Source organism: Plectropomus leopardus, chromosome 17, assembly GCF_008729295.1.
Source record: "Plectropomus leopardus isolate mb chromosome 17, YSFRI_Pleo_2.0, whole genome shotgun sequence".
NCBI lineage: Eukaryota > Metazoa > Chordata > Actinopteri > Perciformes > Serranidae > Plectropomus > Plectropomus leopardus.
In genome coordinates, this window is record NC_056479.1 from 10101985 (window position 1) to 10120615 (window position 18631).

General features: G+C 39.7%; 1 protein-coding gene across 1 annotated transcript in view; it reads right to left on the minus strand.

Annotated features, from left to right (window-relative positions):
* The window catches only part of mpp3a (membrane palmitoylated protein 3a), a 38159-nt gene extending 19628 nt beyond the window's left edge, over positions 1-18531 (minus strand). Inside the window, exons 1-3 of the mRNA XM_042505647.1 lie at positions 18393-18531; positions 15675-16008; positions 11281-11369 (exon numbers count right to left, since the gene is read on the minus strand). The gene's annotated coding sequence lies outside the window, so the exon portion shown is untranslated. The remainder of the gene's footprint in view (positions 1-11280; positions 11370-15674; positions 16009-18392) is intronic.
* Positions 18532-18631: the final 100 nt, after the last annotated feature.

The following is an 18631-nucleotide window of genomic DNA, read 5'->3' on the forward strand; positions in this document are numbered from 1 at the left end:
CCGGCTGAAGTCTCTAGTGCGCTTGCTCTATGAGTCCAATCACGTGGAAGTGCTGTGATCACCTGGGTAAAATTACTCACTGCAGTTGAACGTTATTGGCTTCTTTTCCCAGTGATCAAGTGTCATAGAAATGGACAGGGTCCTGCCTGCAAAGCTGTATCCAGGTCTCTACACATCCATGGTTTTCCCACACAATAGTTTCAAAAAACTGTGAAAGAGGGATGGAAAGATCGACACGACAGGCGAAGGAGCAGCAAAATGGCTAGTGTTAGCTTTACAGGAAGTACTGCAGTGATTCAGCTATACATGTTTTAGCCTCAGTCAGATCCAGATAGGGAGTCTGTTGTGCACCAAATTCAATGACCAGCAAATGTATCAGAATAGGAAGTGTAGTTAGCATCTTTTATTTGTTTCTGTTGTTTATTAGCTTGTTGGCTTATTGGCTAACTGGTAGTGGATGTGTGGAAGTGTTTATGTTTGTAAAAATACAGTAATATGTTGGGGTTTTTTTGGTGGATAATGGAAGTAAGTTTCTACATCTAAAATCTGCACACTATCATGTGTGCTGTCAAAACTTTGGCAATGCTAATGCTAATTCTCGCTCTCTGTTCTGACAAGTCCGCTCTGCGCAGGAGGTTTTAGGGGTTTTTTGCTGGTGTTGTGACAAACTCTGCTCCCCTGTCAATATGCATTTCCCATATTCAACAGCAGTTGGCTTGCCCATTAATGACGTACCTAATCATTTGAATTTCAGATTTTAATAAAGTGCACAGATATCTCCCCTTTCACTGGCGTAATGTGAAAACTCCTCTCTCCTGACAAACTTTACACAGATACTTACTTTGTCAGTATAGTCGAGATAAATTACTTTTGGGGGATATAAAAATAAGCAAAACACTTAAAGACTGAAATTCTCCCCCTCCCTCCCATAGCGCTTCTGAAACGTATCCTTGTGCTTTGATGGTATATAATCAGAATATGATGAGCCTCAGCACAGACAGACAGAGACAGCAATGAGCTCATGAATAATGAACAGAGAGGATATTACAGAGCCAGAGAGATGGATGAGGAAGAGATGAGGAAGGAGGCAGCACTTTTTTTTGTTCTGTCAGGAGAATCAGTGGGATCAACACGCAAGAGACAGTCTCTTTGTTCTCAAGTGTTTCAGCAGGGATTTTCTCCATATAACCTCACTATATTTAACTTAGAGAGGAGGAAAAATATCATTAACACAACATCTCTGGTAAAGTGCTTCATTCTGAATACAAGTATTCACTATTCCTTGATAATATTTTATGTCACCAACGAACATCTTCAGCAAAGAAACCCTTTAAAGTTTCCATCCACCGATCCTGTGAATGTGTTGAGTAGAATTAATGGGCAAATGAAAATTTGATGTGAGTCTCTGTAATGTGCAAAGTGCAGATTTATATTTAAGACATTGTGTGAATTGATTAGTCTTCACAATGAAGAACTGTACACACAGACAAGGTTGTTAAAGGCCTTTTCATTAGATGTCTATCATTTTTCTTTAAATTTCCACTCTCCTTTATTTCTAACACCTTTTAAAGTCAAAATGAAGTCACATTTAGTCCACCCTATTTGTAGTCAAATATGATGTCAACAATGTGTTTTCTAAATGTATTATTAGGAAGGAAATAAATATTGAATTAATGTTGAATTAATATTGAATTAATGTTGGTAAATCAGCTTAAGAATCATAGGAAACAGCAGAAAAATAATATGGTGATTGTTGTCTATACAACCTAGGGTAAAGTACAGCCAAAAACTGCTGCTGGCTGATTCTGCTTACATTTATTGTTGCCAAATTTGCCAAAATGTCAACATATTCAGGCATCAAAAATAACAGCATAACTTACTGAACCCAGGGCGATGGGATACACTAATTGACTTTGACATACTCTAATCTATAGTTAGGTCTTAAAATAACTGAAAAAGCGGATGGGCTGAATACTGGAGTCTGATTTAGGTGGTATGACTCGACGATGACTTTGGAGAACAACCCTATCTGACTTTGGGAGTCAACTACACACAAACACCCCCCAAAATCAAGGCTTGTAACATGACTAGAGTTTCCCTTTGATGAAGAAGAATCTCTTAATCCTTGTCACCATTCTTTACATAATCAGCTCTTTTATTTTCAACACTGTGAAAATCAGTATGAAGAAAACAAAAGCCACTGAAGAGTAAACAATAAGTTAATTAATGAAAGATTAGCTCATAAACTGCAGCCGCGTGATGTTTTTCTGAATAATTTAACTAAAGATGGATGAGTTTTTAAACTGCAGCTTTCATACAAAAGCGTGTGGTGTATTACATCTCCCTCTGCAGCAGTTGAGTCAGTTAGCAGTCCTGGGAGAATGACATCATCCTCCGGGCTGCTCTTACATGGACGTGGTGAGGTCATCAGAGAGAGGCATTTTGGTAGCACTTCTAACTGGCACCCATGAGGGTGTTAGGATCAGCAAAAGAGGGGGATGGTGGGCTGAGACAGTACTGCATTTAATTCATTGTTTTTCTTATTTTTCTTGTATCTGCAGTGATTTATTAATGAGCACCTGTATATGCACACATTGCATTAATATATTTTAGTATGAAACCCTAAATAAGGTACTGTATGTTCTAACTTATGCATACTGGATTTGCTTCCAGTACAAAGCACTTCCAACATCAGAACATAGTTTGCAGTATAATTTTATATTAATGAAATGAAACACGTGAATAGTGTTTGCTCTTAGCTCAGCTGCATCTTGTCATAAAACTGTAGTTTTTTGAGAATTAGCTTTGTTGACTGTAACAGTTAGCTGTGCTCTCGGCCACTACCTGGACACAGCTAGTTTGAAGGAACATATTTTAAAATCAGTCCCGAGGCAGGAGTAGATTGTACAAACAGTTTCAGTAAGACCTGAGCCCTAAGAGCTTCTGTAGATACTACAGAGCAGCCACTGCGAAATGCTGAAACTGAGCAAGTGTGTGGGTTTTCTGCTTTTCTGCTGTCCCTAAAGATATGTGTTGGTTTTATAGCAGCAACTAACAATTCTTCTCATTTGAGATTAATCTGTTGATTATTTTTGCAGTTAGTCTATTCATCTTTGATCAATACAATGTCAGAAAGTGGTGAAAAATATCATCAAAAGTACAAAATAATATATCCACATATTGAATCATGTATAAGACCTGAACAACACTCATTAAGAGTGCATGAGAACTAACTATGCAAGCAGAGATCCAAACAAATAAATGTTTTAAAATCCACAGACAGAATGCCTCAATGGACATAAATGGTGGTATAAATAAGAGCTGAAAGCAATGAAAGATGATTGAGATATCCAGCTTCTGCCACTCAAAGCTGTAGCAGAACGAATGCAAACCAACTGATAAAACCAACCTAAACCCTGACAGTGTAACTATATCAACAATATCCATTTTTAAATAAACAATAAATAACATCTAGTTTAAAATCTATTCAAAAGAACACATTTGGGGCAGGACAGGTGATGTCAGTAAAGGGGTTCTTGAGTTTATCTGATATGGCTTTGGGATTAGCTGAGATGAAAAGTTTGGGAACACTTGAAGTGATCGATTAATTAAGAATCGCATCAGCTCTAGCTGGTTATGCCACAGCTGCCATTTTATTTTCTTAATTTCATGAACAGATGTTTGACAGGACTTAAGTTTTTGTATGCACAGACATTAAAATGTTGTCGAGACTGTCGTCACCACAAACACAATTGTTGGTAATCCCTGACTTTACATTTTCTAGACCCGTGATGTCATGCAGTCATGTGACTTTCCTTACCAGGCAAATCATTTATCTACTGAGATGGCATGAGTTTATGTTTAGGAACAACGACGGAAAGAAGTGAGGTGTTGCTCCATAAAACCTTTCAGGGAGGATGTTGGGATGGATATGCGTAGAAGAGGCTGGGGTTCACATCTACTTCTGCCACATACTGATAGTGGAAGGTTTTTCTAACCTTTAAACTGCCTTAAGTGGTGAATGTTAGAGTCTGATTAACCTTAACAACAGAGACGGAAGATCATATCACTCATTTTTGAAAAGCACTGATTATCAATACAATTTTGTCATTTAGGTCAGAGAATGTGGAGAAAAAAGAAAATGAAGAAAAAAGGGAGCGTGCACATCCACAGACAACCACAGTTTGTAAAAAGAGGACGTTTCTCAGCAATGATTCCCTTAAAATTGTTGCCTGAAAGTAGACAGAACTGTCAACTTGTTACACTTTTTCTATCTTCAGTCTGACACTGTGTCAACTCTAAGCTATTCCCGTGGGGGAGGTGTATTCGATTTTCCCTAATCAGTCACTAAACCAACGTATCCCCCTGACTCTAACATCATTTTAAGTCAACACTGATGTGTGGCCATCCCAACATTCTTTATTTGCTGTGATTTTAAAAGCTGATTGAAGCAAAGTAAAACAAACATCAATGTTGGGCGATATTGAGAAGAAATGTCGATACAGAACAGCCTCGCTAGCAGTGTGACCATCTTTCTATTTTCTACAGAGTTGATCAGTGTCATCGTTACTCCTTACTGGTTCTGATGCAACGCTTGGCACCAGCTTTAGTCCCGCCCGTGAGACTGATTGGCTAAACATAAGTCCCTTTGAAAAACTTGCTTGATCGACTGCTTTTTAACCAAAAAACTACTCTTTTAAGTCACAGAGCCAGATCGATGAGTCAGTGTAGTGGGCAGATTCAATGGTCTTAACCCAGACAGTTTGTGATGCGTTTCCATTAGAGGAATGGGTACATCACCATGCTGCTTACCACTGTCACATTACGCCCTCCAAATTAAACGACAAAATGCATCACTTTTCCAAGTGCTCTGACCTGAGGACCCAATCAGCAGTAGAGGTGAGAAAGTAAATTCTCAGATGCATCATCATTATCATTTAAACAATCAGATATCAAAGTCAACAATCACAAGTTTAAAACCCAGTTCTCCACATTATGATTGCCAGCAACAATTTTGTGATACTGGGCTATATGTTCCTTCGGGTGAACCATTTGGATGGTGAAACGTAACAGATATAAACTTGTGCATGGTGTTTACATTGTAAGCGAGGTTACTTCCTGAGTTTAAGTGAGGATGGCTGAGAGTGAGAACCTGCAGATGCCACTGGAATACAAATATTCTATGTTTTAGAAGTAGCAAGTATTCTCACAGGTGGCAGGTTTCCATTACAGATTTGTGCAAAAATTAAGCAATATTTTCGAAATGTTGATAAAACACATAGCGAGATAACGATAACAGTCAAAGAAGCATGGCGATGGATGTTCAAAACATTAGCAGGTTTATTTCTATCGCAGCCACCGCACTAGCAGTCATTAATTCTATTTGAAGCGACGTAGGTGTGTTCTGCGAGTGATAATGGAAAGGCAAGCCCCTTGTACATGGGAGCGGCCACATATGAGGGTTTTCGGGGAGTTGATAGTCCTTCCAGGTGATCTGCTCAACTTTTGAAGAGTTATGTGATGCATTAACACCTCTTGTAGCGCCTGCTGCACCATGGCCCAAGGTAGCCAGTTCCTACATGGCCATAGCAGCATGTGACCTATAAAAGCGAAAAGTGTTTCCATTGCTATTTTGCAAAATATGGCTTTTTTTCGAATTGCCTGAAATACCACCTCATGCGAGCATAAAAACTTTGAGATAAACGAGTTTTTTTCAAAAATGACGCGTTTCCATAAGGCATATTTTATATTCCCAATTTCAATGTGCACAGTTTAAGGGTCAATGGAAACCCACCTGCACTGAGAAAAAAATAATCGTGTAGAAATCAGATAATGATGCATCATGATGAACTGATTTGTTCTGTGATCATCGCAACCCTCATTGGAATCATATATTGAATACTGATACTGATAGCTGACACTACGTCACCTATTCAGCAGGAGGACGGCATTTGTCTGACACCCAAAAACAGTTACAAAACACTAATGAGAAGGAAATCCATTTACTGATATGACAATGCTGTGGTTTCGGTAAGGTTAGGTTTAGGCACACAAAAGAACTCAATTACGTTTTTGGAGAAACCATGGGTTTGGGTTTAAATGACTACTTTGCTAAGGTTGGAGGACATTTGTTGTCATAGCTACAACGATAATGGTTAAGCTTAGGGAATGATCATAGACATACTTAAAAAAAAATTGTCTGTCGGTTTGAAACGGTACACAAACAGTTTTTTTTAATCAACCGACGTCTTCCTTTCATCCAGTCATAATCACTGCGCCCACTAGAGGGCTTTGCCACTTAATGTAAACATATGTCTGTCGGGGAAAGGACTGATGCTGTTGTTCATTCTGGGAAGGACAGTGCTGCTAGAATATGCCTCAGATGTTTTTGTATATCTAAAGGTGTTTTAAACACAAAATGAGCCATCTGGCGTGGTTATGGCGATGCCTGTGAGGGTGCAGGTATCATCAGAAACACCCTCTCAATCCTAACAGCTCCTTATGAAAATGCATTGTCTACAATGCTGTGAAAATACCTTGGCATGGAGACGCTCAAACAACAAATGCTCGGTCAAGCTGTTCTAAACAGGCTGCCTCTCGGAGACTATTTCACTTTGCCAGATGACGAGGGACGACCCTGCTCCTGTCCCTCCTTCAGGACCATACACTCCCATTCTGAGCTCCTGCTTTTACAATATGGTGGAAGATATTTATTTCTGTATCACTCACCAAACGGCGAAAATTTGAATGGAGGACTGATGCCAGGAGCAGAAGGCTGGATGAGTATTTAGCACTGCAGCCTCCTGCACTAAAGCATTTTTCACAACACAGGCAAATAAACATGCACTGGTGGATGGTATACGTATGTGTCCATACTCTCACACACACACAGACACACACACACACACACACACACACACACACACTGAGCTGAGAGTGACAATATCTTAGTCAGTACATGATCGAGCGTCTTGGCTCGACTCCTCGCCGCCGCCTTGAGAATGAACACCGCTCACACACAGCTAATCCACTGCCCTGACAGTAATGGGAGGCAACACTAAGCATGTTTGGCCGGCATCCAACACGCCTTCCACATGCACACAAACACACACATTCCCCAGACTCACACCCTCACACTGATGCCATCACAAAATCATCCATCATATAAGCTCAGAGGGTGTGGTCCAACAGAAACTTATATCACCTCCAACATGGAGGGAAACTACTGATGTTGACAGCTGACACACTCCTGCACACTGCCACTCAAATGCTACCCCCCCCCCCCCCCCCCCCCCCCCCCCCCCCCCAATGCTACACAGCAGAGCACAGGCAGATGTTTTTTTCCCTGTTTTCCCCTCCTCTCTCGGGCTCTCTCTCTCTATTCTTACTTCCCAATGTCTGTGGAGCATAATGCCGGCCCTCCATCCCTCCCCTCCCTCCCTCTTTCTCTCTCCTCCATCTCTCTGCATCACTCCGCAGTGCTACGGCGCTCTGCTCTCCCCACATACAGCATGCCGTCAGCTGGCAGACGGAGGGAGAGAAGGAAAACACACACTGTGGCTCGCAGAGCATCCGATACCTCGTGTTCACACTGGAAACAAAGGCGTTAACGGACAACAAATGTGGCCCTCTTACCTTCTCTTCTCTCTGTATCTCCTCCTCTCTCTCTCTCTGTGTTTGTGTTCCTCCTGACTGCAGCCACACTGTTTCTCTCGCTCTGATTCCTCCTCCTCCTCCTTCCCTCTTCTTCCTCCTCCTCCTCTGCTCTGCTGCTCTCACAAACCTGCTGCCGCTGACTGTCCGCCTCTCTTTCTCTGCCTCTCTCAGCCCCTCCCCTAACCACCTCCTCCCGCTACATCTCTGATGCTCTCCTCTCTCCGGCCAGAACATCAGTGGAAGCGGATGTTGCTATTAAAGTGACTAGAATTTTCTTTTTTGCTGCTCATGAGAAGCTAGAGGTCCAATTCGTGTGTCATGTGCTCTAATTAAATTCCATCATCTGTTTTCCTGAAAAATAAACCTAGAGAGTCATTTAACATCACTTTCACATTAGACTTTTTTTTTAACTCGTTTTCCAAATTGCAATATTCTAACAAAGGACACTACAAAGACAATGGCTACATCTCACATATCTCCTCTCCAGTTTAGTACAACACGAGAAAAATGTATACGTGTTCTTATCAATTTTAACCCTTTTAAACCTGAGAAAACTAAAAATATAGCAAGGAAATAGTAAAAAGTTACGAAAAATGTAATGGCCAACATGGTAAGAAAAGTTCCACAAATTGCAAGAGACTGGTAAATGGTGGACGTTACCTAAAAATTACTTAAAAAAGGGGGGAGAATGATGAGAAAAATAACAAAAAGAGGGAAATATAGAAGTATTATAAGTAAAAATAAAGTTTTCTGGCTATTTTTCCCTCTTTTTGATATTTTTCTCATCATTCTCCCCCCTTTTTTAAGTAATTTTTAGGTAACGTCCACCATTTACCAGTCTCTTGCAATTTGTGGAACTTTTCTTACCATGTTGGCCATTACATTTTTTTCCCGTGCTTTCCAAAGAAATCAAACCATTTTGCTCAGGGTCCAAAGGATCAAAAAGCTTGTAAAAGGCATCTGAAGCAGCACAAGAAAATTGTCTTTCCAGGTTTCGAAGGGTTAAATATACTTATATGGTATACCTAGCTAGCACCAACAGCAACGCAATTTACATCCTCCAAAATAATCATAAAGTTGAATCAGTACCTCTCTTTCACAACGTAAACCAAAAACTGATTATACCTTTCATAAAGGTAGCATTTATTGCTGTGCTAATATCATGGGCTGCATGTGTTTTAGCTTGGTGAACCTAAATAAATACGAAAATGCGCATACAACAATAAAAAAATACTAATATTTTTATATTAACAATGGATCAAGTGATTGTGTGTTATATGCTTAGGGTCACTCATAGGGATACATTACTGACTCTGCACTTCTCTAACTCAGCGTTTTAGGATTTTTAGCTAGCTGTTTTAGCTTTCCAGCTCACAACTCAACTGCTTTAGATCCTTCCTACTACTCTTGGATCAACGTTATTTTTCAGCTGTAGCGGGCAGCTCTTTTCATTAAAACAGACTGGGACTAGTTAGCAAGTGAAAGTTAGTAAGCCTTATTAGCATTTAGCTGCTAAAAAATGAAATATTAATGCTCAGGAGTGGGTGGAGACCAAAACAGAGCTACAAAAAGAGTGAATATTACACGTACGATCCTCAGGTGGCCAGAGACGTGACTCCAAATCAATGCTAACATAGCTATGTGTATGATGTGTAGCATAAATAAACTGTTTGCTAATCCTTTCGCCAAATCAACTTTATAAGGTGTTAGGTTAAAAGGTTAAAAGCTATTAATACGGCCTCAAGAAGAATAAATACTGTATATTCCTCATAAAAATGTTGTTATTGCAAATCCAACACTCAGTTATGCCTGTTTTGGTTAAGGTAGCTGTTTGGTAAAGTGAATAGAGCTGCAACTTTGAAAACTGGTAAAAATCTTTATCATGTGGCAGCTTATTTTTTAATCCAAATAGTTTGAAGGTGTTAAGACCGTCCTGATTTTCAATGATCTCCAAGGATTTAACTTTAAGAAAAAGTGTTTTGTAACCCAAATGTAACAATGACAGCCACAAACTGGGTCTAAATGATGCTGCAGATATGGTCACCGCCTGTTAGAGTGAAAAAACATTTCTACTCCTTTCAGCTTGATTCCACTCTAACATATTGTGGTGGCTAATTGAATCTGATAGGCTGTCTCTGACAGAGCTCCCCTCCCCCTCCTCCCTCAGTCTGTCAGAGCTGAAGCTGAGGTTGTGGCAGCCCATCTCTGGCTTCGGAGCGGCTGCTCGCTCTTTGTCTGCCTGCATGTAGCTCATGCAGCGAACACGCAGCATCTTAATGATGCTCCACTACACACACACGCACCCCTCCACGTCATTCTCATGGTAATTGTGGGTGTTTCCAGTCTGTCTTTGTGACGGGGTGCCCCCTTTTTTTTCGTGTCTGAACCTCAGAGGCCCTCAGGATACAAAGAAGTGAACTGCACACAAACATGCCATGAACATGTAGTTTTCACTCAGTTAAAGTGGATTCAAAGGTGATCAACACGGGTTTTTCTTCATACTGATGTGAGCGCACATGCTGGAGTCAAATCAAAAGGTAAAATAAGGTCAAGTCTGTGTCCAAAACTGGTCAGATGACGGCTTTGTGGGAGGTATTAAATAAACTCGTGCCTTATACATAGCAGGTTACATAATTGTGCACAGGACCTCTGAATACTGTCATTAATATGTTTTATAAATGTTAGAGCAGATGTTTAGTAAAAGATGACCAAAGGGCTTTTTAAACAGCGTACGCAACATGAAAATTTTGTTTTATAATGCCTATTGTTTAAAGCAAAAAATAAAATTAACAACAATGTACAAGAAATGTAAATGGAAAAAAAGTTAATTTTCGCTTGTTAAAAATAAACATAAATCACAAATCTAATCTCAGTTTAAGCACTCTACTATATGCTATATATCAACTATTCTATAATATAATGTTCTTCTGAAATAAATGTTGCAGAAATATATTAAAGGTAAATCAAACGTGTATAAATTGTCCTTTTTGATGAGTGATGATCACATACTGTATTTTCATCAGAAATCAGATTTCACCGGTGACTTATTAGTGATTGTGACAACATATAAACTAATTTTCATGCTCATTGTTTTGTTTATTTTTTATTTTGGTTTTAGAGGTGAAATCTGGAAAGTTAGAGGTAGAGTTTTCACATTTATTGAAATGCTGATTATCATATACTGTCCCTGCAAAATAACTGCTTCAATATATTAAAAAATCCCTCTGAGTAGAGATATGCTTCAGCCACTGCAGTGTAGTGACAGCGGTGCTCTCTGTTTGTCAGCTGGACATATCTCCACTCCAAACATCCCCACTAATTACAGCAGAGGTCGTTACGGGTCTTTGGCCAAATTGATTCAGAGGCATCTGCCAACCTCCTCCTCCGGGGAGCAAGAGAGAGGCAGAGCCGGTGGCCATGGTGAGGGGTGGAGCAGGAGGGCCAAGCTGTCTCCTGACCCCACAAATAGGTCATAAACTGGGTCTGTGTGTGTTCACTCCGCTCCAGAGGGACGGAGCTGACATGAGATAAATGGGCACACGCAGGAGTCATCGTTCTGCAGATGTGTTGTACCACAGAAATGATGCTGTGTAGAAGAGTGATGAAGGCAAGTGTTCACTTAACTATTAACGTGCAGAAGCCAGACATGTCCCGTAGTGACGGAAGTTTGCCTCAATCGTTTCACGTCATGCCGGCATCTCTTCTCATTCATCCTGAAAACAGAACGACAAAAGAGGAATGACTGAAATGTAATTTGTACTTGAAAAAAAAAAAAACTTTATCCTCCACACTCTTTACTGTGCACATATCACAGTCTTGACATACATTTTTGTAATATTGGGGATCTGCAATGCTGAACAGAATAAACTCCATTCTGTGATAGAGTTTTATGCTCTATTTAATCAAGTGTGACTCATTTTATTCTCTTTAGAAAGTCCAACAGGCAAAATGTGCCCAAACCTTATTTCACAGGTGGCAAAACACCAAAAAAAACAGTTGGTGAGACAAGAATACAGACATTATGTTTTTATAGGGCATGATTTAAAAGATAACAGCCTTTTGAAGGATACACTGTATAAGATTTTTCTTTCCTGGGAATGCAATCCATCCCACTCAAGATAAGCTGTCCAATCACACTGACCGCTAATTACTGCATCAGCAGAAATTCTTGGACAGTTTAAGAATCTGCTCTCCCATTATGTGTACAAAGAGCGTCTATGAAGAAATTACAGCTCAAGCTTATTATTCAAATCGCATTAAAGAAGGTATCTGTCCACACATTTTACAGATGATTCGGCTTGTATAAATTAACTAAAAATTTAAATTTAATAGAACACATCAAAGGCAAAAGTAATATTTTAATTTTAATATGGGTTAGCACACACACATTTGACAACTGTGAGGCAAACAATCGAGTCTTCTGAACTTAAATAATGAAGATTTTTATTGTGTCCTTGCAGATTTATCTAGCCTTGTTAAACCAATGAAAGAACACTGGATTATGTAACACACAGGATCAACTGCAGGAACCAAAAGCTAATAACAGCCAGTATGACCCTGCTTGGACTACTTTATTACACACACAGACACACAGACACACACACACACACACACACACACACACACACACACACAGAAAGGGGAGAACAGAACAGCTGTGGTATTTATGATTTAGATTATCTTCTTAAATTGAGCATGACTCAGTTTTGCACCACTCTTCCTCTTTTAAGGGGTCGACTCGACCTTCATGTGGGAGGATTAACAGAGAGAAGAGGGTATCACCTCTTTGTATAATATTTACTGCAATCATATTTACTGTTCTCCCTTTCATCACTGCCGTTTGTCTGGAAGTAGGAGGCTTAATGTCCTCTCAGACTAATGTCCGCCTGGCGCCACGACTTTCTCACTGTTCTCTCAGCCTCCAGGAATCATCGATATGATTGTCTGTCTGGCCTTCACTGAATTATCTGCTGGCACTCAGACTCCTCCAAGGCCTCCGACTGCTCTCTCCGCTCCATCGTCTGAGATCAGGAGGTGAAGATGGGAGGATAACGAATCAGGTTGTAGCCAATCAGATTACAGAGCTAAGTGGAGTGAAGTAAGGTCTCAAAAACAAGCCGGGGTCCATTTTACTGCAGCAGTTTAGCTTGATTTTTAAATTATTTAAATTATGTTATTTTCCTAACAGAAGTGTAAGGCAGTCCCACCGAGCATGAGGGGGCCAGAGGTGCCGTGCCTCCACTACCAGAGTCAAGGGTTAATGTTTTTTGTTACAAAGTCAATCACCACAAAGAGACGCAAAAAGACCACAAAGAGATTCAAAAACGACAACAGTGACTAAAAATGACCTAAAAGATGTACAAAATGACCATATAGAGTCAAAAAATGGCAATGAGTAGACACCAAAATTACCACAAAGTGTTCTGAAATGAACACCAATAAATACAAAATCACAACAAGAGATGCAAAATGACTGCGAAGAGAGACACAACCACCACAAAGAGACCTAAACTGACCACCAAGGGATGTAAGACAACAACAAAGACAAAGAGAACAACGAAGAGAAGCAAAACTACTGCAAAGAGACATAAAATGACCATAAAGAGACTCAAAATGACCACAAAGAGATTCAAAACAACTGCCTAAAAACTGCCTAAAAGACATACAAAATGACCACATAGAGATGCAAAATGACAACACATTGACACCGAAATGACCACAAAGTGTTCTGAACGAACACCAAGAAATGCAAAATCACCACAAAAATTACTGTGAGTAGAAGCAAAATGACCCCAACGAGATGCACAACTACCATAAACAGATGCTGTGACCAAAAAGAGGCAAAACAACCAAAAACGATGAAAAATAACCACAAAGAGATGCAATATGAACGTTAAGACCTGCAAAACAACCTCAGACTCAAAATGAGCCCAAAGACACGCCAACGAATGACAGAGATTCAAAATAACCACAAACAATGCAAAACGACCACAGAGGGTTGCAAAATAACCGCACAATAAGACACACAACACACACAAAGGGATACAAAAAAACACAAAGGGTGCAAAACAACTAAGAAAATATGCAAAATGACCACCAAAGGATGCAAAAAAGGACAAGTGACAAAAACATGCAAAACCACCACAGAAAGATGCAAAACAATGACACAAAGAGACAAAATGACCAAAAAAAAAGATGCACAACGACCACTAATGTCACAATGTTATGAGTCCAGAAAATAGCACATTATAAAGATATAATAACACTATATTTTAGTAAAGAAAACACATTCAGTCTCTTCCCCCCTTTCAGTAAAATGCTGAATTTAAATGTCGTCATTGGCAATGCTTAAAATAACTTCATTTGTATATGAAGGGTTCAGGTCGGTCTAAATAGTTTCAACGGCTTTACCTTCATTACATCTCTGCTTATCATTTCACTGAGGAGGTGTATAACCTGAGAAGACTGTGGAGGTTTTCTGGCAGCAGTTAGTGGAGATCTATAAGGTTGCTGGGAAATGTTTCATAATTTTCTTAAGCTCGCTGGCTGCTCCAGAGCGGCATTAGCGAAAGTGAATTACAGCCTTCTGTGTGACTTAATAGAGCTGAGCGAAGGGGGGGCGAGAAGGCGAGGAGGAGGATGGCAGAGGGAACGACAGAGGCGTGTTTCCACTCATTCACAGCAGTAACATAGTAGAGCAGGTGGCTTCGGCTTCCTTTGTGGGCCTTTTGGCAGGAATTTATTAGATTGTTTTGTTGGCGATCGTGGATTGTAAACTTAAGTGTTTGCAAACTATCATCTCCATCTGCTGCAGTTAAGAAGTCTCTAATCTCCGTCTCAGACTGCTTCATATGCTGCAGTCTGTCTGCTCTTTGCTTGTGATGTCCCAGAGTGAAGCAGCACGCCTATGTGGTATCGTCACACAGGGTTTCTGCTATTTTTATGTACTCTGGTCATTAAATTAAATATATAGTGGAGTATTTTCTTAATTCTGGTGTTTTTAAACAAATGTGTACCAAGTGGTAGCTCATCAAAGCCAACATTTTATTAGCAAAGACGCACTGCTTCATTCTGAAGTTCATCATGATTAATTGATTTTTTCATAACTTGCAGTAGAGCTGGCTGACAATTTCCTGTTTACACATCTAAGAACATTAGCATTCATTTCAAACAGTTAATTACAAAAATATTATTTCAATTATGGATGAATCTGTTAATTATTTTCTCAACTAAAATATTGTTGCTTGATAAAGTACCAGAAAAATGGTGGAAAACATCCATTCCCTTATCCCCAATATGACATATTCACAGACTGTTTTGTCCAAGCACAAGAGCAAAATCTTGACGGTTAACGGTTATCAAATTAAATAAAAAGTTCACAAAAAGGACACTTTTCCAGACAACAAAAAAACAGGTGCTTGATAGGAGGCAATCCAAGTAAAGAAAAAACAAAGTCTGCACACTAGACCACGCTCCCCTAAATATTCAATTCAATTACCATCCAAGAAAAAAACAAAAATAATTCAATTAATTCATGAACTTTATAAGTCTATATAAGTTCATTAACAAAACACATTTAAAAAGACGGTCCGAGCGATTGTTTGGCATTTTTTCTTCAAAAGTGACTCAAATAACTAGCAAAATAGATGGCGATACATTTTCTGTTTAAATTTTCTCACTGCTCGTTTCATCTCTGGTTTTCTTGGGAACTTTTTTTTTTTAAATAGCCTTAAATTACCAACTTAAATGTGACCTTTATCTGATGTTGCTTCTGGTCAAACGTTGCGTAAAACTGTGTGTATATAAGTCATTATTTTTGAAAATAGTGACACATGAGACATAAAATAAAGTGTCTCTTTGTGTCTTTCCCTGCACCTGTTATGAAGAATCGGGTTGTGGAACCATTTCAGATGTCTTTGGTGGACAGTTTCTTTATTAAGAGGGAGGCAGAATCAATATATCACTGAGAGGAAACTCTTTCTCTCACCCATAAGTGTGTGACGATAGCTGAAACACACCTGATCTGTAGAGTTCTGTGTCCTCCCGTCCTGAAAACAGCCTCTCAGGGAGGGGAACTTCCTCAAGCTGGCGGTCCAGTTCGCTTGTCTCATTGGCTCGATGCTTATTGGATTGCGTGGCCGTTCCCACCGCTCCAGCAGGTCAAATGACTGAGGATGTGTAGCTTGCGGCCGCTAAGTGGTCTATCGATCGGTCAGCTGAGCCTGTGGGCTGATGGGATGTGCTGCAGCAGACAGAGCCAGGAGCTGGCAGGCTGGTAATGGGAACAAAATACGATGCATTCCTCCACAGCTGAGATCCGCTGCCTCGGCTGACAGAGAGAGGAGTCCATTACTGACAAAGAAGGAAATCAAGTGTACAGTATAATTCAACTTAATGGGCAATTCTCGTTCCTCACACAGTTTAGACATTTAAATTTAAAAGCCGTCTTGAAGCTGCGCAATATTGCTTTGTTTTATCTTGACCACCAGTTTTGTGTTTTATGGTTTTATGCCTCTAGCCCGCTGACGTTCACTAAAGGTAGAGGAAATTTAACAAAAGGATAAAAGCTTTTCATTATAATGTTAAACACTTTTATAAACTTTGTACCAAAGCGAGAGAAAATAATGAACACTTACTTCTATCCTCCTTTAGTATTAAATGACATAAATTAGCTTTAGCTATAATATCATTAAATGACATAAAGCTGCCGAAAAAGAGCAATCTGAAACAGCTACTAATATCAAAAGATGAACAAGCCAGAAGAAAAATCCCAGAAGTGTTGTTATTATTAAATGATCAGTCTAAAATATGATACTCTTGGTATTCCTGTAAACATAATTCATCACATGAACAGGTGAATTATTTTGTCAATTTAAAGAGACAGTTCACCCCCAAATCAAAAAATACATATTTTTCCTTTTACCTTAAGTGTTATTTATCTATCTAGATTGCTCTAACTATCTTCTCTCCAATATAATTGAACTAGACGGCACTTGAATTGTGATGCTTAAAGCACCAAAAACTCCTGAAATCAAAGCTTGGTTACTCGTTGTGAGCAGTTTCAGGTAGGAACTATTCTCTGGCTACAGAGCTACACCTGCCAAACATATCACCACGCATGTACTGCTGCCTCAACCAGGTAACGTCCTTCTGTACGGTGATAGTACAGATAGTTCCTACTTGAAACTGCTGATAACAAGTTCTGGATTATCTTTAGTAACCAGGTCATGCTTTCTGGAAAGAGACACTGCTGTTGAGTTTTTCAAATGTGTTTTTTTGGTGCTTTGAGCACCACAAGAGTGCAATCTACTTCCATTATATTGAAGAGAAGGCAGACATCTCTACTGCTGGGAAAATGATCTATTTTTGAATTTGGGGTGAAATGATCCTTTCTATGTTATTTATCTTTATCTTTATCTTTATATAACCAACAAAGGCAGCTGCTGCAGGCCAAAATGACACAATGATAATCTGTATAGAGGTGGTACAGCTTCATAGGAACAAGTGATTTATTCACAAAAACATAAGAAAATGGTGACGATCTCATGTCCTCCATCACAACGTCTAAACTTAACCAGTTTAATCAATGCAGGAGGTTTACATGGATCACACAGGCGTTGCAGCTTGAGCCACATTTCCTCTATGCATACAAGTCACATCTGCTTAAGTTATGTAACAGTACACTGACATGACCATAAAGCATTGTTATTACAAGAAAATGTCATATGTCAAAAGCTGTCAACATTTAGTTTTTCAATTGTTTCATATTTGATTTTGTAGTTATTTATAATTTATTATTATTTTGACAGCTCAGGGATGTTCAAGCAGCTGCCTCACTTTTAGCACTGTTATCAATGATAATATGTTTTTGAACAAAGTGATGGGAGGAAAAAAAAACGTATTTTATTATTATTTATCATTAATGCAGGTTTACATGGATCCCACAGGCGTTGCAGCTTGAGCCAGATTTCCTCAATGCATACAAGTCAAACTTATTAGGTAGTTAGTTATTTAACTCCCACACCAACCCTGCAGCTAAACTGATATTAGTCTACAGATTAAACTGCAACAAAAACACACTCATGTTCACTACATACATGCAAAAACAAATCAACACACCACATGTGTCTGACTGTAGCTCCTGTATGCCAGCCACAGTGTTCCAGTGACCCAGTGCCCAAGATTAAGGCCTGGCAAAGCCAGATTTAGCCTCCCTGCAAACCAAATCCCAGTTTTTCAGCGCCTGTGAGGAGCAGACTCCTGGACTGTAATGCAAACACACTGTCAGCCAAGTCTTCCACAAACAGCAACATAAAACTTCAGAGGCCTTCACACACCTCGTCACTCAGAGAGACAAAGTGGCGCACAGCAGGCAGGGAGATGGAGTATTTCTGAGTAAAACGCAGTCAACATCAACCCCAACTCCAGGAATAATCTCATTAACACTGTGATTCATGAGGCCGTTTATTTAGCCCTTCAGCTGCCCTGACATGTAAATGAACTGCGCCACAACACTTTGTGCTAGCAAAAGCATTTAGGCCAAACAAATGTTGACTTTCTCATATGCAGCTTTTTAGACATACTGAATGGCTCGATAGATCCTGTAAATGGATGAAGAAACCGCGCTTAAGAGATACAAATGTGCTTTCCTAAACACCGGAGTTCAAAACACCTCTACTGACAGCTGCTTGGTGGAGTTTGGTTGTAAAATCGTGTTTATATCAGGTGTTACTCACCGAAACACGCTGCGTGAGTCTTCAGAGGTCCAACAATCGTGTTGCGTGCATTTCTTTCTTCATAAAACATTTGCAAAGTCTCAAGTTTAGTCAAGTAATTTCAAACCAAAATTGTTTGCGGCCTTCATGGCGTGTAGTCTTCTTCCTCTTCGCTGTTTTTGCCGCCATATTCTGGCGCGTTACCGCCCCTGTCGGTCAGTGGAGTAGTGTGTCACGTGTGCGTCCTCGTGCGCGCGCAC